This window comes from Leptodactylus fuscus, unplaced genomic scaffold (genome assembly GCF_031893055.1).
Source record: "Leptodactylus fuscus isolate aLepFus1 unplaced genomic scaffold, aLepFus1.hap2 HAP2_SCAFFOLD_134, whole genome shotgun sequence".
In the NCBI taxonomy this organism is placed as follows: domain Eukaryota; kingdom Metazoa; phylum Chordata; class Amphibia; order Anura; family Leptodactylidae; genus Leptodactylus; species Leptodactylus fuscus.
This window is the reverse complement of record NW_027440156.1, coordinates 38,991-61,741: the sequence shown is the minus strand read 5'-3', so window position 1 is coordinate 61,741 and position 22,751 is coordinate 38,991. Positions and strand designations below refer to the sequence as shown.

The 22,751-nt window shown below is 44.4% G+C and overlaps 7 non-coding genes and 1 pseudogene across 7 annotated transcripts; all 8 read right to left on the bottom strand.

The window, feature by feature from the left end:
* Window positions 1-1,243: 1,243 nt before the first annotated feature.
* Window positions 1,244-1,434, bottom strand: LOC142187165 (U2 spliceosomal RNA). The gene has a single exon (XR_012712508.1). It is a non-coding gene; the product is annotated as a U2 spliceosomal RNA (small nuclear RNA).
* A 1,635-nt stretch (window positions 1,435-3,069) lies between these two features.
* Window positions 3,070-3,260, bottom strand: LOC142187164 (U2 spliceosomal RNA). The gene has a single exon (XR_012712507.1). It is a non-coding gene; the product is annotated as a U2 spliceosomal RNA (small nuclear RNA).
* A 1,635-nt stretch (window positions 3,261-4,895) lies between these two features.
* LOC142187163 (U2 spliceosomal RNA) lies at window positions 4,896-5,086 on the bottom strand. Its single transcript, XR_012712506.1, has one exon. It is a non-coding gene; the product is annotated as a U2 spliceosomal RNA (small nuclear RNA).
* Window positions 5,087-6,721: 1,635 nt separating this feature from the next.
* Window positions 6,722-6,910, bottom strand: LOC142187132 (U2 spliceosomal RNA). The gene has a single exon (XR_012712492.1). It is a non-coding gene; the product is annotated as a U2 spliceosomal RNA (small nuclear RNA).
* Window positions 6,911-10,140: 3,230 nt separating this feature from the next.
* On the bottom strand, window positions 10,141-10,331 carry LOC142187161 (U2 spliceosomal RNA). The gene has a single exon (XR_012712504.1). It is a non-coding gene; the product is annotated as a U2 spliceosomal RNA (small nuclear RNA).
* Window positions 10,332-11,966: 1,635 nt separating this feature from the next.
* Window positions 11,967-12,155, bottom strand: LOC142187120 (U2 spliceosomal RNA). Its single transcript, XR_012712487.1, has one exon. It is a non-coding gene; the product is annotated as a U2 spliceosomal RNA (small nuclear RNA).
* A 7,091-nt stretch (window positions 12,156-19,246) lies between these two features.
* Window positions 19,247-19,437, bottom strand: LOC142187160 (U2 spliceosomal RNA). Its single transcript, XR_012712503.1, has one exon. It is a non-coding gene; the product is annotated as a U2 spliceosomal RNA (small nuclear RNA).
* A 1,635-nt stretch (window positions 19,438-21,072) lies between these two features.
* On the bottom strand, window positions 21,073-21,250 carry LOC142187124 (U2 spliceosomal RNA; annotated as a pseudogene).
* Between the last annotated feature and the right edge of the window lie 1,501 nt (window positions 21,251-22,751).

The window sequence follows — 22,751 nt, the reverse complement described above, 5'->3', positions numbered from 1 at the left end:
GAAGAGAGTGAGTGGGGGGAATAGGAAAGCAAGCAGGGAGAAGAAGAAGAAGGATGGCTCTGGCTCTAAGACTCGTCAGGTTTGTCCACCGGAGGCCCGCACGGCTGGAGCATCTTCTCCATCAAATTGAAGCGCACACGGGCCTTGCTCTCGTTCTCAGCTACAGCAAAGTAGTTCAGCAGGTCAAAGTGGCCCATGTAAGAGCAGTAGGAGTCTCGGTGCTGATTCACCAGCCATTCCCACTTGGTGGTATCTGCGTGACCAGTGCCAATATATTTGGACTGGAGGTGCTCCAGCTGGCTGTGGATAGTGTACCGATCTGTCATGGTGTGTGAGGTCTGCACCAAAAGGTGAACAGGGTGATAGCCAATGCGTTTGGCATCACAGTAGGGCCCACGGCCCCACCTCTACACTTCTCAGCACATCGCTGTCTGCTTGGTACATTTTTGTCGTCATCAAAGCAAGTCCAAAAAATGCTAGACAGAGAAAATTTCCGAAACCGTACGAAGAATGTTCCTCTTGTACAGCGAAACAGATCAAATCCAGTTGCCACTACTGTCACTCAGCGATGCACAGCGCTTGCTGCAAATCTGCATAAACCCTGCCTGCATGTCAGTCTGTCTCCGGAGCAAGCAGGCAGCCACAAGAGGGCAACAAGCACTGCGAAATAAGAAGAAGAGGAGGAGGACGACAACAACAGCAGCAGTAATAGCAGTAGCAGTAGCATCAAGTTGTGCAAAATCCAGGTACAAGTGCAAAGCAATTTCTCTTGCTTGCCTCAGAAATTTTAATACTCCATTCTCTTCCACGGAAAAAAAGTTTTCAAGTCAGCAGGAAAATCTGAAACAAAATGAAGAAACCAAAATGAAAATAAATAAATTTGGACAAAAGAAAAAACAATTACCAAAAATTACAATGATAACAATACATCATATTTATATAGCGCCAACACATTCCGCAGCGCTGTACAATTTGTCAGGTTAATTTACAGACAACAATATACATTACAAAACTAGTCATTTCACACAATGCAGAAACTGAGGGCCCTGCTCGCAAGAGCTGACAATCTAAGAGGTAGAAGGGGTGACACAAAATTATTGAACCAAAAAAAATAAATAAAATTCGGAAATACAAATAGGATTTCTCATCTAATTCTTCTGATTTGTTGCAAGACATTGAAATGCCAGCAAGCAAGCAGCAGAAGGAAAAAAGAAATTCTTTTTCTATTTTTCAACCAAATTAAGAGGGGTGCACCGGTCCTGGAGATACTGCAATACCAGGTCAATGCGTGGAGTGGACAGAGCAAGCTCTATTTCCATCTCCCTGTTCCAAAAATCCATTTAATATATGGTCCCCAGATAGGGGACGTATCAGATATTAAACTGATAAGAACAGATACTACACTTGATCTTAGCCAAAAGGCCGAGAAGCGATAACCCAAAAATTGGACGCACCCGAGCGGCGCCCCCCGGAAGCAACGTGCACTGCCAAAGGAGAAGGAAGAACAGCTAGCAACCTGGTCAGCAACTCTCACACCCAGGCAAGAAACACAGGTGCACAGCATTACCACAGTCAGCCAATCAATGGTTAATCACTACAGGAAAGTGACCACAGGTGATAGTAGAACTTTGGCGGCAAGGACTCGGCAGTGCACTGCCTTCGCAGCAGGCAAATCTGCATCAGGCCCGCCTCTGCATTAGACCACACCCACTAAAACGTACTTCACGAAGAGTTTGTTTGCTTTTCCTCGAAACACAGCTTCTACGGTTTAATTCCCAAAAAATAGAAAAGGAATACATTACATCACAAAATTGGGGCCCCCACAAGAAGAGAGTGAGTGGGGGGAATAGGAAAGCAAGCAGGGAGAAGAAGAAGAAGGATGGCTCTGGCTCTAAGACTCGTCAGGTTTGTCCACCGGAGGCCCGCACGGCTGGAGCATCTTCTCCATCAAATTGAAGCGCACACGGGCCTTGCTCTCGTTCTCAGCTACAGCAAAGTAGTTCAGCAGGTCAAAGTGGCCCATGTAAGAGCAGTAGGAGTCTCGGTGCTGATTCACCAGCCATTCCCACTTGGTGGTATCTGCGTGACCAGTGCCAATATATTTGGACTGGAGGTGCTCCAGCTGGCTGTGGATAGTGTACCGATCTGTCATGGTGTGTGAGGTCTGCACCAAAAGGTGAACAGGGTGATAGCCAATGCGTTTGGCATCACAGTAGGGCCCACGGCCCCACCTCTACACTTCTCAGCACATCGCTGTCTGCTTGGTACATTTTTGTCGTCATCAAAGCAAGTCCAAAAAATGCTAGACAGAGAAAATTTCCGAAACCGTACGAAGAATGTTCCTCTTGTACAGCGAAACAGATCAAATCCAGTTGCCACTACTGTCACTCAGCGATGCACAGCGCTTGCTGCAAATCTGCATAAACCCTGCCTGCATGTCAGTCTGTCTCCGGAGCAAGCAGGCAGCCACAAGAGGGCAACAAGCACTGCGAAATAAGAAGAAGAGGAGGAGGACGACAACAACAGCAGCAGTAATAGCAGTAGCAGTAGCATCAAGTTGTGCAAAATCCAGGTACAAGTGCAAAGCAATTTCTCTTGCTTGCCTCAGAAATTTTAATACTCCATTCTCTTCCACGGAAAAAAAGTTTTCAAGTCAGCAGGAAAATCTGAAACAAAATGAAGAAACCAAAATGAAAATAAATAAATTTGGACAAAAGAAAAAACAATTACCAAAAATTACAATGATAACAATACATCATATTTATATAGCGCCAACACATTCCGCAGCGCTGTACAATTTGTCAGGTTAATTTACAGACAACAATATACATTACAAAACTAGTCATTTCACACAATGCAGAAACTGAGGGCCCTGCTCGCAAGAGCTGACAATCTAAGAGGTAGAAGGGGTGACACAAAATTATTGAACCAAAAAAAATAAATAAAATTCGGAAATACAAATAGGATTTCTCATCTAATTCTTCTGATTTGTTGCAAGACATTGAAATGCCAGCAAGCAAGCAGCAGAAGGAAAAAAGAAATTCTTTTTCTATTTTTCAACCAAATTAAGAGGGGTGCACCGGTCCTGGAGATACTGCAATACCAGGTCAATGCGTGGAGTGGACAGAGCAAGCTCTATTTCCATCTCCCTGTTCCAAAAATCCATTTAATATATGGTCCCCAGATAGGGGACGTATCAGATATTAAACTGATAAGAACAGATACTACACTTGATCTTAGCCAAAAGGCCGAGAAGCGATAACCCAAAAATTGGACGCACCCGAGCGGCGCCCCCCGGAAGCAACGTGCACTGCCAAAGGAGAAGGAAGAACAGCTAGCAACCTGGTCAGCAACTCTCACACCCAGGCAAGAAACACAGGTGCACAGCATTACCACAGTCAGCCAATCAATGGTTAATCACTACAGGAAAGTGACCACAGGTGATAGTAGAACTTTGGCGGCAAGGACTCGGCAGTGCACTGCCTTCGCAGCAGGCAAATCTGCATCAGGCCCGCCTCTGCATTAGACCACACCCACTAAAACGTACTTCACGAAGAGTTTGTTTGCTTTTCCTCGAAACACAGCTTCTACGGTTTAATTCCCAAAAAATAGAAAAGGAATACATTACATCACAAAATTGGGGCCCCCACAAGAAGAGAGTGAGTGGGGGGAATAGGAAAGCAAGCAGGGAGAAGAAGAAGAAGGATGGCTCTGGCTCTAAGACTCGTCAGGTTTGTCCACCGGAGGCCCGCACGGCTGGAGCATCTTCTCCATCAAATTGAAGCGCACACGGGCCTTGCTCTCGTTCTCAGCTACAGCAAAGTAGTTCAGCAGGTCAAAGTGGCCCATGTAAGAGCAGTAGGAGTCTCGGTGCTGATTCACCAGCCATTCCCACTTGGTGGTATCTGCGTGACCAGTGCCAATATATTTGGACTGGAGGTGCTCCAGCTGGCTGTGGATAGTGTACCGATCTGTCATGGTGTGTGAGGTCTGCACCAAAAGGTGAACAGGGTGATAGCCAATGCGTTTGGCATCACAGTAGGGCCCACGGCCCCACCTCTACACTTCTCAGCACATCGCTGTCTGCTTGGTACATTTTTGTCGTCATCAAAGCAAGTCCAAAAAATGCTAGACAGAGAAAATTTCCGAAACCGTACGAAGAATGTTCCTCTTGTACAGCGAAACAGATCAAATCCAGTTGCCACTACTGTCACTCAGCGATGCACAGCGCTTGCTGCAAATCTGCATAAACCCTGCCTGCATGTCAGTCTGTCTCCGGAGCAAGCAGGCAGCCACAAGAGGGCAACAAGCACTGCGAAATAAGAAGAAGAGGAGGAGGACGACAACAACAGCAGCAGTAATAGCAGTAGCAGTAGCATCAAGTTGTGCAAAATCCAGGTACAAGTGCAAAGCAATTTCTCTTGCTTGCCTCAGAAATTTTAATACTCCATTCTCTTCCACGGAAAAAAAGTTTTCAAGTCAGCAGGAAAATCTGAAACAAAATGAAGAAACCAAAATGAAAATAAATAAATTTGGACAAAAGAAAAAACAATTACCAAAAATTACAATGATAACAATACATCATATTTATATAGCGCCAACACATTCCGCAGCGCTGTACAATTTGTCAGGTTAATTTACAGACAACAATATACATTACAAAACTAGTCATTTCACACAATGCAGAAACTGAGGGCCCTGCTCGCAAGAGCTGACAATCTAAGAGGTAGAAGGGGTGACACAAAATTATTGAACCAAAAAAAATAAATAAAATTCGGAAATACAAATAGGATTTCTCATCTAATTCTTCTGATTTGTTGCAAGACATTGAAATGCCAGCAAGCAAGCAGCAGAAGGAAAAAAGAAATTCTTTTTCTATTTTTCAACCAAATTAAGAGGGGTGCACCGGTCCTGGAGATACTGCAATACCAGGTCAATGCGTGGAGTGGACAGAGCAAGCTCTATTTCCATCTCCCTGTTCCAAAAATCCATTTAATATATGGTCCCCAGATAGGGGACGTATCAGATATTAAACTGATAAGAACAGATACTACACTTGATCTTAGCCAAAAGGCCGAGAAGCGATAACCCAAAAATTGGACGCACCCGAGCGGCGCCCCCCGGAAGCAACGTGCACTGCCAAAGGAGAAGGAAGAACAGCTAGCAACCTGGTCAGCAACTCTCACACCCAGGCAAGAAACACAGGTGCACAGCATTACCACAGTCAGCCAATCAATGGTTAATCACTACAGGAAAGTGACCACAGGTGATAGTAGAACTTTGGCGGCAAGGACTCGGCAGTGCACTGCCTTCGCAGCAGGCAAATCTGCATCAGGCCCGCCTCTGCATTAGACCACACCCACTAAAACGTACTTCACGAAGAGTTTGTTTGCTTTTCCTCGAAACACAGCTTCTACGGTTTAATTCCCAAAAAATAGAAAAGGAATACATTACATCACAAAATTGGGGCCCCCACAAGAAGAGAGTGAGTGGGGGGAATAGGAAAGCAAGCAGGGAGAAGAAGAAGAAGGATGGCTCTGGCTCTAAGACTCGTCAGGTTTGTCCACCGGAGGCCCGCACGGCTGGAGCATCTTCTCCATCAAATTGAAGCGCACACGGGCCTTGCTCTCGTTCTCAGCTACAGCAAAGTAGTTCAGCAGGTCAAAGTGGCCCATGTAAGAGCAGTAGGAGTCTCGGTGCTGATTCACCAGCCATTCCCACTTGGTGGTATCTGCGTGACCAGTGCCAATATATTTGGACTGGAGGTGCTCCAGCTGGCTGTGGATAGTGTACCGATCTGTCATGGTGTGTGAGGTCTGCACCAAAAGGTGAACAGGGTGATAGCCAATGCGTTTGGCATCACAGTAGGGCCCACGGCCCCACCTCTACACTTCTCAGCACATCGCTGTCTGCTTGGTACATTTTTGTCGTCATCAAAGCAAGTCCAAAAAATGCTAGACAGAGAAAATTTCCGAAACCGTACGAAGAATGTTCCTCTTGTACAGCGAAACAGATCAAATCCAGTTGCCACTACTGTCACTCAGCGATGCACAGCGCTTGCTGCAAATCTGCATAAACCCTGCCTGCATGTCAGTCTGTCTCCGGAGCAAGCAGGCAGCCACAAGAGGGCAACAAGCACTGCGAAATAAGAAGAAGAGGAGGAGGACGACAACAACAGCAGCAGTAATAGCAGTAGCAGTAGCATCAAGTTGTGCAAAATCCAGGTACAAGTGCAAAGCAATTTCTCTTGCTTGCCTCAGAAATTTTAATACTCCATTCTCTTCCACGGAAAAAAAGTTTTCAAGTCAGCAGGAAAATCTGAAACAAAATGAAGAAACCAAAATGAAAATAAATAAATTTGGACAAAAGAAAAAACAATTACCAAAAATTACAATGATAACAATACATCATATTTATATAGCGCCAACACATTCCGCAGCGCTGTACAATTTGTCAGGTTAATTTACAGACAACAATATACATTACAAAACTAGTCATTTCACACAATGCAGAAACTGAGGGCCCTGCTCGCAAGAGCTGACAATCTAAGAGGTAGAAGGGGTGACACAAAATTATTGAACCAAAAAAAATAAATAAAATTCGGAAATACAAATAGGATTTCTCATCTAATTCTTCTGATTTGTTGCAAGACATTGAAATGCCAGCAAGCAAGCAGCAGAAGGAAAAAAGAAATTCTTTTTCTATTTTTCAACCAAATTAAGAGGGGTGCACCGGTCCTGGAGATACTGCAATACCAGGTCAATGCGTGGAGTGGACAGAGCAAGCTCTATTTCCATCTCCCTGTTCCAAAAATCCATTTAATATATGGTCCCCAGATAGGGGACGTATCAGATATTAAACTGATAAGAACAGATTTTTTTTTTAAGTTGAAGTCTACCACAACGGGTAGCATTTTATTAAACAAAATATTTACAATACATATAAACAATACACATATCTTCAACTTTCTTTTTATACAAAATTACAAAAAAACGCATCATCATCAGTATTTCCAACTTAGTTTACACACATAAATACAAGACATACAAATACATCACATAGAATAACCTTATCCACCCTAATTTACATTTCTCATCTCTATTCTTTTACTTTTCAATTTTTATCCCTTATCCTTTAAATAACCATTCACTACTGCAAACATGACCAAGGCATCCTCTGCTCCCTGTGCCCAGTCTTGCAAATCTACCCCCAAAAAATACTGTTTCAAAAAATCAAGAAAAATATATCTTTTGATAAACTCTTCCTTATCTTTAAGGAATACTTCCTTTAATTCCCTAATAAAATCCTCATAGTTTCCTATAGATTCTTTTATTTCAGGAAACCTCCCTCTTACATAATCCCCTCCCTCTTTACTATTTTTAAAGCCCTTAACATTGACTAACATCTTCTCCTTTGTTCCCACCTTCAGAACCTTACTCTCAGTCACTTTTACATTTTCTGCAATTAATTCCTTCTCTACCACCTCCTCCAATATCAATTCACATTCTTTTACTTGTTCCATACATATCATCATTTTTTTACATTTTTGATTACCAGGCTCCTGCAATCCATCACGAACAGGAGTTAAATCTGCAAAAGAAATATCAGAAATAACAGTCTCCGAAAAGACACTCTCAGTCTCTGTCTTGTCCAGGAAATTTTCTTCCTCCGGCAACACAGTCTCTTTCTCCTTTTTCTTAGGGGATTTCCCCTTAAAGTCCTCCCAAAAGGCAAAACCAGTCTTACCGCCAAACTGGATTGCTCCATTAAATATGTCCATGTCCTTTTCCTCTATCCAGACTGAAAAACGTCTTTTGCCAGTCCAATATCCGGCTTGGTTCAATAAGTCCTTCTTGAACCTGCACATAGGCACATAAAGTCTCATATAGTCCATAATGTCCGCTGCATCCACAAAAGGATCATCCATTGAAACGACCAGCGATTTCCAGCCACCGTGCAAGGAAGTCAAGCAGCTCACTCGGTCCCTGACTCCAGTGGTCCCGCCCCCGTACCATCTGAGGAAGGCCTCCGAACACAGTTGCTCCGAAGTGAAGGTGACATCGCAAGACCTCTTGGTGGCGTTCCATTGCATGGCCAGGACGTCCTCTTTCCGCACCATCAGGCAATCCTCCAGAATCCTCACCACCGACATCTCCGACCAGTCATCGACTTTAGCGGCATCTTTCTTAAGGAAGAACCTCAGGCAGAACTTCTTCCTTCTCAGCTCCATGTCAAAAGACAAGAAAAACCGTATTAGTCAAGCGGTATTTAGCTCAGAACCTGCGAGCCTCAGTAGATTCTCCAGGTGATCGCTCCTCGTTGCCCCGGGACTAAGCCTCAAACCCAATAGCAGCAGGTAGTTCCAGCCAGGCTATGAACCTGACCTTCCCTACCAGGCAGAGTAGAGGGTACCCGGGGCACCTCCGGCTAAGATCTTTGGCAGCCCTGATACACTAAACAGCACCAGGACTACACTTGATCTTAGCCAAAAGGCCGAGAAGCGATAACCCAAAAATTGGACGCACCCGAGCGGCGCCCCCCGGAAGCAACGTGCACTGCCAAAGGAGAAGGAAGAACAGCTAGCAACCTGGTCAGCAACTCTCACACCCAGGCAAGAAACACAGGTGCACAGCATTACCACAGTCAGCCAATCAATGGTTAATCACTACAGGAAAGTGACCACAGGTGATAGTAGAACTTTGGCGGCAAGGACTCGGCAGTGCACTGCCTTCGCAGCAGGCAAATCTGCATCAGGCCCGCCTCTGCATTAGACCACACCCACTAAAACGTACTTCACGAAGAGTTTGTTTGCTTTTCCTCGAAACACAGCTTCTACGGTTTAATTCCCAAAAAATAGAAAAGGAATACATTACATCACAAAATTGGGGCCCCCACAAGAAGAGAGTGAGTGGGGGGAATAGGAAAGCAAGCAGGGAGAAGAAGAAGAAGGATGGCTCTGGCTCTAAGACTCGTCAGGTTTGTCCACCGGAGGCCCGCACGGCTGGAGCATCTTCTCCATCAAATTGAAGCGCACACGGGCCTTGCTCTCGTTCTCAGCTACAGCAAAGTAGTTCAGCAGGTCAAAGTGGCCCATGTAAGAGCAGTAGGAGTCTCGGTGCTGATTCACCAGCCATTCCCACTTGGTGGTATCTGCGTGACCAGTGCCAATATATTTGGACTGGAGGTGCTCCAGCTGGCTGTGGATAGTGTACCGATCTGTCATGGTGTGTGAGGTCTGCACCAAAAGGTGAACAGGGTGATAGCCAATGCGTTTGGCATCACAGTAGGGCCCACGGCCCCACCTCTACACTTCTCAGCACATCGCTGTCTGCTTGGTACATTTTTGTCGTCATCAAAGCAAGTCCAAAAAATGCTAGACAGAGAAAATTTCCGAAACCGTACGAAGAATGTTCCTCTTGTACAGCGAAACAGATCAAATCCAGTTGCCACTACTGTCACTCAGCGATGCACAGCGCTTGCTGCAAATCTGCATAAACCCTGCCTGCATGTCAGTCTGTCTCCGGAGCAAGCAGGCAGCCACAAGAGGGCAACAAGCACTGCGAAATAAGAAGAAGAGGAGGAGGACGACAACAACAGCAGCAGTAATAGCAGTAGCAGTAGCATCAAGTTGTGCAAAATCCAGGTACAAGTGCAAAGCAATTTCTCTTGCTTGCCTCAGAAATTTTAATACTCCATTCTCTTCCACGGAAAAAAAGTTTTCAAGTCAGCAGGAAAATCTGAAACAAAATGAAGAAACCAAAATGAAAATAAATAAATTTGGACAAAAGAAAAAACAATTACCAAAAATTACAATGATAACAATACATCATATTTATATAGCGCCAACACATTCCGCAGCGCTGTACAATTTGTCAGGTTAATTTACAGACAACAATATACATTACAAAACTAGTCATTTCACACAATGCAGAAACTGAGGGCCCTGCTCGCAAGAGCTGACAATCTAAGAGGTAGAAGGGGTGACACAAAATTATTGAACCAAAAAAAATAAATAAAATTCGGAAATACAAATAGGATTTCTCATCTAATTCTTCTGATTTGTTGCAAGACATTGAAATGCCAGCAAGCAAGCAGCAGAAGGAAAAAAGAAATTCTTTTTCTATTTTTCAACCAAATTAAGAGGGGTGCACCGGTCCTGGAGATACTGCAATACCAGGTCAATGCGTGGAGTGGACAGAGCAAGCTCTATTTCCATCTCCCTGTTCCAAAAATCCATTTAATATATGGTCCCCAGATAGGGGACGTATCAGATATTAAACTGATAAGAACAGATACTACACTTGATCTTAGCCAAAAGGCCGAGAAGCGATAACCCAAAAATTGGACGCACCCGAGCGGCGCCCCCCGGAAGCAACGTGCACTGCCAAAGGAGAAGGAAGAACAGCTAGCAACCTGGTCAGCAACTCTCACACCCAGGCAAGAAACACAGGTGCACAGCATTACCACAGTCAGCCAATCAATGGTTAATCACTACAGGAAAGTGACCACAGGTGATAGTAGAACTTTGGCGGCAAGGACTCGGCAGTGCACTGCCTTCGCAGCAGGCAAATCTGCATCAGGCCCGCCTCTGCATTAGACCACACCCACTAAAACGTACTTCACGAAGAGTTTGTTTGCTTTTCCTCGAAACACAGCTTCTACGGTTTAATTCCCAAAAAATAGAAAAGGAATACATTACATCACAAAATTGGGGCCCCCACAAGAAGAGAGTGAGTGGGGGGAATAGGAAAGCAAGCAGGGAGAAGAAGAAGAAGGATGGCTCTGGCTCTAAGACTCGTCAGGTTTGTCCACCGGAGGCCCGCACGGCTGGAGCATCTTCTCCATCAAATTGAAGCGCACACGGGCCTTGCTCTCGTTCTCAGCTACAGCAAAGTAGTTCAGCAGGTCAAAGTGGCCCATGTAAGAGCAGTAGGAGTCTCGGTGCTGATTCACCAGCCATTCCCACTTGGTGGTATCTGCGTGACCAGTGCCAATATATTTGGACTGGAGGTGCTCCAGCTGGCTGTGGATAGTGTACCGATCTGTCATGGTGTGTGAGGTCTGCACCAAAAGGTGAACAGGGTGATAGCCAATGCGTTTGGCATCACAGTAGGGCCCACGGCCCCACCTCTACACTTCTCAGCACATCGCTGTCTGCTTGGTACATTTTTGTCGTCATCAAAGCAAGTCCAAAAAATGCTAGACAGAGAAAATTTCCGAAACCGTACGAAGAATGTTCCTCTTGTACAGCGAAACAGATCAAATCCAGTTGCCACTACTGTCACTCAGCGATGCACAGCGCTTGCTGCAAATCTGCATAAACCCTGCCTGCATGTCAGTCTGTCTCCGGAGCAAGCAGGCAGCCACAAGAGGGCAACAAGCACTGCGAAATAAGAAGAAGAGGAGGAGGACGACAACAACAGCAGCAGTAATAGCAGTAGCAGTAGCATCAAGTTGTGCAAAATCCAGGTACAAGTGCAAAGCAATTTCTCTTGCTTGCCTCAGAAATTTTAATACTCCATTCTCTTCCACGGAAAAAAAGTTTTCAAGTCAGCAGGAAAATCTGAAACAAAATGAAGAAACCAAAATGAAAATAAATAAATTTGGACAAAAGAAAAAACAATTACCAAAAATTACAATGATAACAATACATCATATTTATATAGCGCCAACACATTCCGCAGCGCTGTACAATTTGTCAGGTTAATTTACAGACAACAATATACATTACAAAACTAGTCATTTCACACAATGCAGAAACTGAGGGCCCTGCTCGCAAGAGCTGACAATCTAAGAGGTAGAAGGGGTGACACAAAATTATTGAACCAAAAAAAATAAATAAAATTCGGAAATACAAATAGGATTTCTCATCTAATTCTTCTGATTTGTTGCAAGACATTGAAATGCCAGCAAGCAAGCAGCAGAAGGAAAAAAGAAATTCTTTTTCTATTTTTCAACCAAATTAAGAGGGGTGCACCGGTCCTGGAGATACTGCAATACCAGGTCAATGCGTGGAGTGGACAGAGCAAGCTCTATTTCCATCTCCCTGTTCCAAAAATCCATTTAATATATGGTCCCCAGATAGGGGACGTATCAGATATTAAACTGATAAGAACAGATTTTTTTGAGTTCAAAGCCACAAGGGCCAATTTTATTAACCATCAAGATTAAGTTTACATACAAGGATAAAAATTAGAAAATTACACAAAGAAACACACTCATACATATTTTACATTCATAAAACATAAAAGAATCCGGCTCGGTACTCAAGTTGGAAACATGGCGGCACTAGACAAGGTTCTCCACTCCTCGTAAAACCAGTACTTTATTAGGGAGGGAGCCTTTCTTTTGTCTAAAACATAGTATAAATACATTTCGCTAAAACAGAGGTATAAGACATCATGTGCAGTTAAAACGTCCCGTTTAAAAATTAAAATGTTTCTCGCCGCCCAGAGCGCGCCCTTTGCTGAATTTATGGTCTTCCATGCCGTCATCTGATGTCTCTGGGAGGGGCACTTAAAAAGTCCATAAAAGATAGCTTCGGAAGTTAAAACCTGGAGGCCCGCCATCTTTCTTAAAAGTGGTAAAACCAAAGTCCAGACGTCTTGAGCAAACTTGCAATCCCAGAATAGATGTTGAATGGTTTCATCGTGATTGCATCCAGTCCTTGGGCAGATGGCGGACCTCACGTAGCCCCTCCGGTGTTGGAATGCCCGGCATGGAAGACATCTGTGGGCGCAGCTCCAGGCGAGATCCCTTTGAGAATTAAAAAGATACGGTGCGTTAATTAGGGTCCATGCGGTCTTGCTTTTTTGTTCATTTAAATTTAAAATTCTACACATTACCTCCGTACTCCTAAGCTCCACAATTAATTTTTTACTATTTCTCAGAATTTCCGTGCTCTTTTCTTTTAATTTATATAAGGTCACTATTTTATCAATTATACTGTAATGTGAATTGAGGTTAAAAGAGTATGGTGATGTAAAAGATATTTCAAACCATTTTAATTTTCTCATATAAAACCCCAAATGATACCTTGTAAAATATGACCAATGATGGTTTTTAAAAAGAGCATTAAAAGTGAAGCTAAAATACTTGATTAAAAGGAACCTGTTAAAATCCGGGAAGTCCCTCCCCCCATTTTTCTTATGTTTTACGACTTCCTCTCTTCTCAATTTCTCCATTGGAGAACTCCAGAAAAATGTGTAACATCTTTTAGTAATTTTCCTTAGCATATTCGTAGGGGGAGGGAAAACCATGCTTAAATAAAGTAAAATCGGTAAAATCACCATTTTTAAAACCAGAATTTTACCTTCCATGGAAAGCTTCCTTAAGTTCCACATACATAGTTTAGCATTTACCTTGTCTGCCACCATGTTCCAACTTGCCACTCCATCATTTGACTCGCTGAAAGAGACACCTAAAATGGTTACAGACTCTAAAACCGGGACAGGCACGTCTCTAAAATCCATCTCCTTCCCGACTTTTAAAATGGAACTTTTATTAAAATTAACTTTAAAACCAGAGGCGCAACAATAAAACTCGATTTGTCTAAGAGTTTTTAAAAGCGAAGGGGTGTCCCTGCAGAATACGGTGACATCATCCATGTACCCCACTGCTTTAGCCTCGACGCCCGCCCCCCCTGGGAGGGGGACACCACGAATCTGCTTATCGCGTCTTAAAACAATTAAAAGAGGCTCTAGTGCACAGATAAAAAGCAGTGGGGACAAGGGACACCCCTGTTTGACCCCTGATTCCAATAAAAACTCCTCTGTCTTAAAACCATTAATTAAAACTTGGCTTGTACAACCATCATAAAAAGCCCGTAATGAGGATAAAAAACCTTCAGGAATGCCCATTTTCCTTAAAACTTTAAAAAGATAAAAATGCGAAACTCTGTCGAATGCCTTTTCGAAGTCAATAGAGAGAATTGCTAATTTGTCCTTTCGGTTTTTAATGTCCTCAATAATATCCCTTACCAAATTTAAACTATCCCAAATGCTTCTACCTGGTATGGCGCAGACTTGGTTGCTGTGAATAATTTCTCCTGCGACGTTTTTTAAACGGGTAGCACATAGCTTTGCCATTATCTTGTAGTCTGCATTCAGGAGCGTGATCGGCCTCCAGTTCTTGAGATCACTCTTATCTCCCTTTTTATAGATCAAGGTCACTACTCCTTTTTTCCAGGAATTAGGGATTTTTTTGGACCTAAAAACTTCTAAAAACAAATTAAAAAGGTCATTCTTTAAAATCTCATAAAATTTCGCATAAAACTCAATGGGCAAACCATCCAGTCCGGGCACTTTCCCTGCCTTAAAACTTTTAATAGTGTCTAAAATCTCCCTTTCATTGGGTTCACGAGATAAAAGACTCTGTGAGGCGGGATTTAAAACAGTTGTAATCTCTTTCAGCGAGTCAGCTAAAAAAGACTGATCCACGGGTTTGGCACTAAAAAGATTTGAATAAAAACCATGGACTTTGTTTAAAATATTACGAATATCAGTTTCACTATCGATTTCGGCTATGTGCTCTTTTTTTGCATTAATTTTTTTAAAAAAATATCTCGAGCACTTTTCATCCTGCTCAACATGTTTTGCCTTGGAATTAAAAATAAGCTCATTACCTTTCTTTTCCAGGCACCTTTTAATTTCGTTTTTTAAGGCTACAATCTCCTGCTCCACCTCCATGCCATGATTTTTAAAATAATAAAAGGTCTGTAAACGAGTGTTAAGATCGTCATAAAAAGCCCTCTTTTCTTTGGCCAGCCTTATCCCCCATTTATTAAAAAACTTACGAAACTTTCCTTTCATCTCCTCCCACCAGGTCACTATAGGGAGTTGGGGGTCTTTCTGCTGCCTGTGAAAAGAATAAAACCTTTTAAAACTTTCTGCCACCCGTGGATCGTCTAGTAGGGAAACATTTAATCTCCAAGACTTTAAACCATTAAAATAAGTATTTCTAAGAACAACAGTAAAGTTTAAAATCTTATGGTCCGAGAAGGCATTAGTTAAAACTTCGCATCTAGATGGCAGTACGTCCTCAGAGCATAAAACATAATCAATTCGTGAACTACAAGTCGCGTTGCTCCAGGTGGCGCCGGCTTCCTCCGGCATGCCCCGGTTACAACATTTGTATACGTCGGTTAATTTGTGGTCTAAAATCATGTTTTTAAGCATGCCGGAGGTTTTGTCATAATTACGACTTACGCTACTTGTCAGCCGGCGCTCACCTTTGAGGACGGTATTAAAATCCCCGGCCAAGATGAGGGGTTCAGCGGAGCTTATGTATAAATTTAAAACCTCCATCATCTCGGCCCTTTGTTCCTTATTTGGGGAAGCATAAAAATTTAAAAACTGCCATCTAGTGCCGTTAATAAAAGCCTTAACCAGTAAAATCCTTCCCGGTAAAATCTCTTGAATAAAATCAATTAAAATGTTTCCCCTAAAAAGAATGGCGACCCCGGCGGATCCGGGCTCGTTAGACCCGGACCACGCAGATGTACCGTAAGTCCAGTCCTTTTGGTAACATTCGTAGCTGGAACGGTGAGGGATGCAGCACTCCTGAAGAAAAAAAACTGAAGCAGATAAAAGCGATAAATAGTTCATTAAAACCACTCGTCGTCTTCTGCTGCTTGCACTGCGGATATTCAGGGTAACTCCTTTAAGCTCTGCCATGAGTAATGTTTTTGGGAAAAAGAACACAAGATTTCAAAATACCACGTGATCCAAGAAGGTCTTTCTTCTGGACTTTAAATACAACATGTCAGTCTTCTGGCCCACCAACCCGCCTAAAAATCGGGAATTCCTCTCCGCCCAAGTCCGACATGGGGGAGAAGGAGGGGAAACTAACATCTGTATCCACACCGCAGAGAGCCTCGCAAAAGGTTCCCGCGTCATCCGGGGTTGCCCAACCTTCCACCTGGGTCTCAGGGGGCTGGGCGTTTATATCCTCGCCACTTACTGCATCGTCAGGAGGCCTACCAGGGGAACCCACCTCCCCCCTCAAGCCCCCGGTGGGCTGGTCTATAGGGGGAGGGGGCTGTGCACATGGGGGGGTATCCCCGAAACCCATTAGGTCAGAGACCGAACTACCACTCGAGCCGACCACCGCGGGTTTCCCCGCCGTGTCTTCTCCACCGGGCAGCGCCGTCCCTTCATTCCTAGGCACAAAGTTTAGGTTAGGCTCCATTGAAAAAACCCGTGTTTCCCCCGTCTCAGACCCGGAAGCTCTTTTGGGCTTAGATAGGGGCACCGGCTGGCTCCCGGACCTTGTGCTCGTCCCCTTGCCTTTCTGGGCCGTCCCAGCACCCGTCACGGCATGCACATACAGCTTTTTAAGCTTTTTGGGTGCCTGGCCTGGAGCCCCACCAACATCCCCGGACTCTGCGGTCCTCTCCCTTGGGGCCCTCTTACCTCCGGTATTTTTCTCAGATGTATCCATCTGATCCCCCTCCTGGCGGGTCGGCGGGGCCTCTGCTGGAGGGTCAGCAGTTTCCATTGGGGCTTCCTCCTTCTTCTTTCCTCCCGTGGTCTCCTTCTCCTTTGGCACACTGGTAGATGCATTGGCAGACTCATTGGCAGGCTCATTAGCGGGCATGTCATCACCTTCCCTTCTGTTGTGCGGGCACTCTCTGTATATGTGTCCCAGCTGTTGACAGAAGTTACAGCGCCTATCGCCTTTACACTCCCGCATGTAGTGCTCTGTGCTTCCACAGTTCCTGCAAGTTACATCACATTTATCTTTAGTGTGTCCGTACTTGCCACAGCCTTTGCAGAAGTCCTGCATCCCTCGATAAAAGAGGTCACCATTCACGGTACCGAGCCGGAAACGGGCAGGCGGCAGAAGAGGTCTTCCATCCTCGCCAATCCTTAAGGTCACCATAAAAGTCCATTTAACACTCCAGATACCACACTCATTCTCGATACGGCCTTTGAACTCGACATCTGAAAAAAAGAATTTAACAAAACGTATCACTAACTCATCAGAAACCAGGGGTGAGTACATCTTGATGGTCAATAAAGTTTTTTCCTCATGATGTAGCAGTATTGTTACGCCCAACTGGTCCAGTTCTCGCCACTTCACCCTGGCTGCGTCTAAAGCGGCTCTCCAGTTACCGGGCTTTCGGAAAGTAACATCGTAGTCTCCACGTTTTTGGTAGTCCTGCATGGCCAGGATGTCCCTTTTCTGGACCTGGAGGACGCCCTCCAGTACCTTCTCAACCACGAATCTAACGGGGGTAAGACCCGCAGTTCCTCCATTGAGGTGGATCCTCAAGGAGTTGGGGATGCGCACATAAGGTGGTACTTGCTCAAAAGGCGCAACCATATTTGCAACAACGGGTTGCAACTGTGGCAACGGTAGCCAAAACTGTCTCTCCAATAACCACTATGGGTATATTGAGAACTCTTCTGGGGGGATCCCTTCTCGTTCCTCCGGGACTAAGCCTCCCCCCCTATAGCAGCAGGTGGGTGAAGTCCGGGCAATAAACCCGGACGATCCCACCAGGCCGAGGGGAAGGGTACCCGGAGGTCCTATACTCCAGCAAATCCCAAGTAACCAGGCTACAACAAGACAAGGTCACTTGATCTTTGCCAAAAGGCCGAGAAGCGATAACCCAAAAATTGGACGCACCCGAGCGGCGCCCCCCGGAAGCAACGTGCACTGCCAAAGGAGAAGGAAGAACAGCTAGCAACCTGGTCAGCAACTCTCACACCCAGGCAAGAAACACAGGTGCACAGCATTACCACAGTCAGCCAATCAATGGTTAATCACTACAGGAAAGTGACCACAGGTGATAGTAGAACTTTGGCGGCAAGGACTCGGCAGTGCACTGCCTTCGCAGCAGGCAAATCTGCATCAGGCCCGCCTCTGCATTAGACCACACCCACTAAAACGTACTTCACGAAGAGTTTGTTTGCTTTTCCTCGAAACACAGCTTCTACGGTTTAATTCCCAAAAAATAGAAAAGGAATACATTACATCACAAAATTGGGGCCCCCACAAGAAGAGAGTGAGTGGGGGGAATAGGAAAGCAAGCAGGGAGAAGAAGAAGAAGGATGGCTCTGGCTCTAAGACTCGTCAGGTTTGTCCACCGGAGGCCCGCACGGCTGGAGCATCTTCTCCATCAAATTGAAGCGCACACGGGCCTTGCTCTCGTTCTCAGCTACAGCAAAGTAGTTCAGCAGGTCAAAGTGGCCCATGTAAGAGCAGTAGGAGTCTCGGTGCTGATTCACCAGCCATTCCCACTTGGTGGTATCTGCGTGACCAGTGCCAATATATTTGGACTGGAGGTGCTCCAGCTGGCTGTGGATAGTGTACCGATCTGTCATGGTGTGTGAGGTCTGCACCAAAAGGTGAACAGGGTGATAGCCAATGCGTTTGGCATCACAGTAGGGCCCACGGCCCCACCTCTACACTTCTCAGCACATCGCTGTCTGCTTGGTACATTTTTGTCGTCATCAAAGCAAGTCCAAAAAATGCTAGACAGAGAAAATTTCCGAAACCGTACGAAGAATGTTCCTCTTGTACAGCGAAACAGATCAAATCCAGTTGCCACTACTGTCACTCAGCGATGCACAGCGCTTGCTGCAAATCTGCATAAACCCTGCCTGCATGTCAGTCTGTCTCCGGAGCAAGCAGGCAGCCACAAGAGGGCAACAAGCACTGCGAAATAAGAAGAAGAGGAGGAGGACGACAACAACAGCAGCAGTAATAGCAGTAGCAGTAGCATCAAGTTGTGCAAAATCCAGGTACAAGTGCAAAGCAATTTCTCTTGCTTGCCTCAGAAATTTTAATACTCCATTCTCTTCCACGGAAAAAAAGTTTTCAAGTCAGCAGGAAAATCTGAAACAAAATGAAGAAACCAAAATGAAAATAAATAAATTTGGACAAAAGAAAAAACAATTACCAAAAATTACAATGATAACAATACATCATATTTATATAGCGCCAACACATTCCGCAGCGCTGTACAATTTGTCAGGTTAATTTACAGACAACAATATACATTACAAAACTAGTCATTTCACACAATGCAGAAACTGAGGGCCCTGCTCGCAAGAGCTGACAATCTAAGAGGTAGAAGGGGTGACACAAAATTATTGAACCAAAAAAAATAAATAAAATTCGGAAATACAAATAGGATTTCTCATCTAATTCTTCTGATTTGTTGCAAGACATTGAAATGCCAGCAAGCAAGCAGCAGAAGGAAAAAAGAAATTCTTTTTCTATTTTTCAACCAAATTAAGAGGGGTGCACCGGTCCTGGAGATACTGCAATACCAGGTCAATGCGTGGAGTGGACAGAGCAAGCTCTATTTCCATCTCCCTGTTCCAAAAATCCATTTAATATATGGTCCCCAGATAGGGGACGTATCAGATATTAAACTGATAAGAACAGATACTACACTTGATCTTAGCCAAAAGGCCGAGAAGCGATAACCCAAAAATTGGACGCACCCGAGCGGCGCCCCCCGGAAGCAACGTGCACTGCCAAAGGAGAAGGAAGAACAGCTAGCAACCTGGTCAGCAACTCTCACACCCAGGCAAGAAACACAGGTGCACAGCATTACCACAGTCAGCCAATCAATGGTTAATCACTACAGGAAAGTGACCACAGGTGATAGTAGAACTTTGGCGGCAAGGACTCGGCAGTGCACTGCCTTCGCAGCAGGCAAATCTGCATCAGGCCCGCCTCTGCATTAGACCACACCCACTAAAACGTACTTCACGAAGAGTTTGTTTGCTTTTCCTCGAAACACAGCTTCTACGGTTTAATTCCCAAAAAATAGAAAAGGAATACATTACATCACAAAATTGGGGCCCCCACAAGAAGAGAGTGAGTGGGGGGAATAGGAAAGCAAGCAGGGAGAAGAAGAAGAAGGATGGCTCTGGCTCTAAGACTCGTCAGGTTTGTCCACCGGAGGCCCGCACGGCTGGAGCATCTTCTCCATCAAATTGAAGCGCACACGGGCCTTGCTCTCGTTCTCAGCTACAGCAAAGTAGTTCAGCAGGTCAAAGTGGCCCATGTAAGAGCAGTAGGAGTCTCGGTGCTGATTCACCAGCCATTCCCACTTGGTGGTATCTGCGTGACCAGTGCCAATATATTTGGACTGGAGGTGCTCCAGCTGGCTGTGGATAGTGTACCGATCTGTCATGGTGTGTGAGGTCTGCACCAAAAGGTGAACAGGGTGATAGCCAATGCGTTTGGCATCACAGTAGGGCCCACGGCCCCACCTCTACACTTCTCAGCACATCGCTGTCTGCTTGGTACATTTTTGTCGTCATCAAAGCAAGTCCAAAAAATGCTAGACAGAGAAAATTTCCGAAACCGTACGAAGAATGTTCCTCTTGTACAGCGAAACAGATCAAATCCAGTTGCCACTACTGTCACTCAGCGATGCACAGCGCTTGCTGCAAATCTGCATAAACCCTGCCTGCATGTCAGTCTGTCTCCGGAGCAAGCAGGCAGCCACAAGAGGGCAACAAGCACTGCGAAATAAGAAGAAGAGGAGGAGGACGACAACAACAGCAGCAGTAATAGCAGTAGCAGTAGCATCAAGTTGTGCAAAATCCAGGTACAAGTGCAAAGCAATTTCTCTTGCTTGCCTCAGAAATTTTAATACTCCATTCTCTTCCACGGAAAAAAAGTTTTCAAGTCAGCAGGAAAATCTGAAACAAAATGAAGAAACCAAAATGAAAATAAATAAATTTGGACAAAAGAAAAAACAATTACCAAAAATTACAATGATAACAATACATCATATTTATATAGCGCCAACACATTCCGCAGCGCTGTACAATTTGTCAGGTTAATTTACAGACAACAATATACATTACAAAACTAGTCATTTCACACAATGCAGAAACTGAGGGCCCTGCTCGCAAGAGCTGACAATCTAAGAGGTAGAAGGGGTGACACAAAATTATTGAACCAAAAAAAATAAATAAAATTCGGAAATACAAATAGGATTTCTCATCTAATTCTTCTGATTTGTTGCAAGACATTGAAATGCCAGCAAGCAAGCAGCAGAAGGAAAAAAGAAATTCTTTTTCTATTTTTCAACCAAATTAAGAGGGGTGCACCGGTCCTGGAGATACTGCAATACCAGGTCAATGCGTGGAGTGGACAGAGCAAGCTCTATTTCCATCTCCCTGTTCCAAAAATCCATTTAATATATGGTCCCCAGATAGGGGACGTATCAGATATTAAACTGATAAGAACAGATTTTTAATTTTTTATTAAAAGTATTCACGATACAAAGTTTGTAAATAAAGAAACAGCAAACCACTGTACAAAACTTTGGAAAAATAACATATGTCATGAAAGTCAAATACTTCAGTTAAACATTAAGTTCCATGTTTTAAACCTCCACACCTTATTGGCTTTATTATGTCCCAGTTTTTTGCAGTCATTCAAATAGTAAACATACATATCGGCTAGTGCCATTCTTATACACTCTTTTTCGCTAATGTAGTCCTTTTTGTACACAAGAATATTGCGGCACTTCCACAAGGACAGTTTAAGACAGTTTATGAGCGTCCACATCACTCTTTGGTTCTCATTGCTCAGTCCAGTACTTAGTCCATAGAGAACCACGTCATGGTCTAGAGTGCGCAACCCTGTCAAAAACTTCAAAAGTTCACCAATGCTCTGCCAAACGGATCTGGAGAAGTGACAATTCCAGAATAAATGCAAAACCGTTTCGCTCTGTCCGCAAGATAGTCTGGGACACAGAGAGGTATTGCTCCTACGCCGTGCATGTTGAAAAGCCCGCACTGGCATTGCCTCATGTACTGCTAACCAGGCTAAGTCCCGCAACTCATGTCCCAGGTAAGTCTCATGCACGTTTTCCCAAATTTTTTGACTCCGCTGGTATGAAAAGTTTTTAACCGGCTCCAAGGTTTCCTGCTTGTCCAGGACTGTCCAGATCTTTTTTGGGACACTTAATATGGATTCCTCCAGGTCTTTCAGGCCGTAAGTATGGATTGTTCTTTCCAGCTCATCGTACCATCTGGGACGCAACATGGCTGTCGGGGTTGACAAAGGGATTTTAAGCCATCCGTACTTTCTGAAGATGGTTCCGGCTCCGTACTTAAGAAAAAGACTCCAATCGGATTTTGTTTGTAAGCTTCTAAAACAAAGAGAGAAGTAGTTAATGCTGAGTATTTTTCTTACATTTGGTAGTCCACGGCCTCCTTTTTTTCGCCCTTTATAGCATTTTTCACGTCCGACTTTTTCGTGGCTGGAGCTCCAGAAAAATTTGCATATGGTCCTCTGCAGAGTTTTTAGGATGCCTGCTGGAGGGAAGAATACTGTGTTTATATATAGAAGAATCGGTATCAATACAGATTTTATCACGAGCAGTTTGCCTTCCATGGACAACTTTCTCATTTGCCAGAAAGTGACTTTTTTCTCTATTTTCTCCCTGGCCAGTTGCCAGCTCTCTTCACCATTATTCTCCGCATTGAAGATCACCCCTAGGATTTTAACCTTCTCACCTTGGATCTTTAAATTTGGTATGGTGACATTGCTCCAATCCCCTATGGTAAAGCATTCGGACTTGGTTAGGTTTAGTTTGAAGCCAGAGGCCTGACAGAAGCATTCAGTTAAGAAAAGCGCTCTCCTAAGTGATGGTTCAGACTCGCAAAAAATGGTGACGTCATCCATGTACGCTTTTACCTTATTCTGCGCACCGCCACCACCAGGCAGCGGCGTCCCCCTCATCACCTTATCGGCTCTCAGCGTTGTTA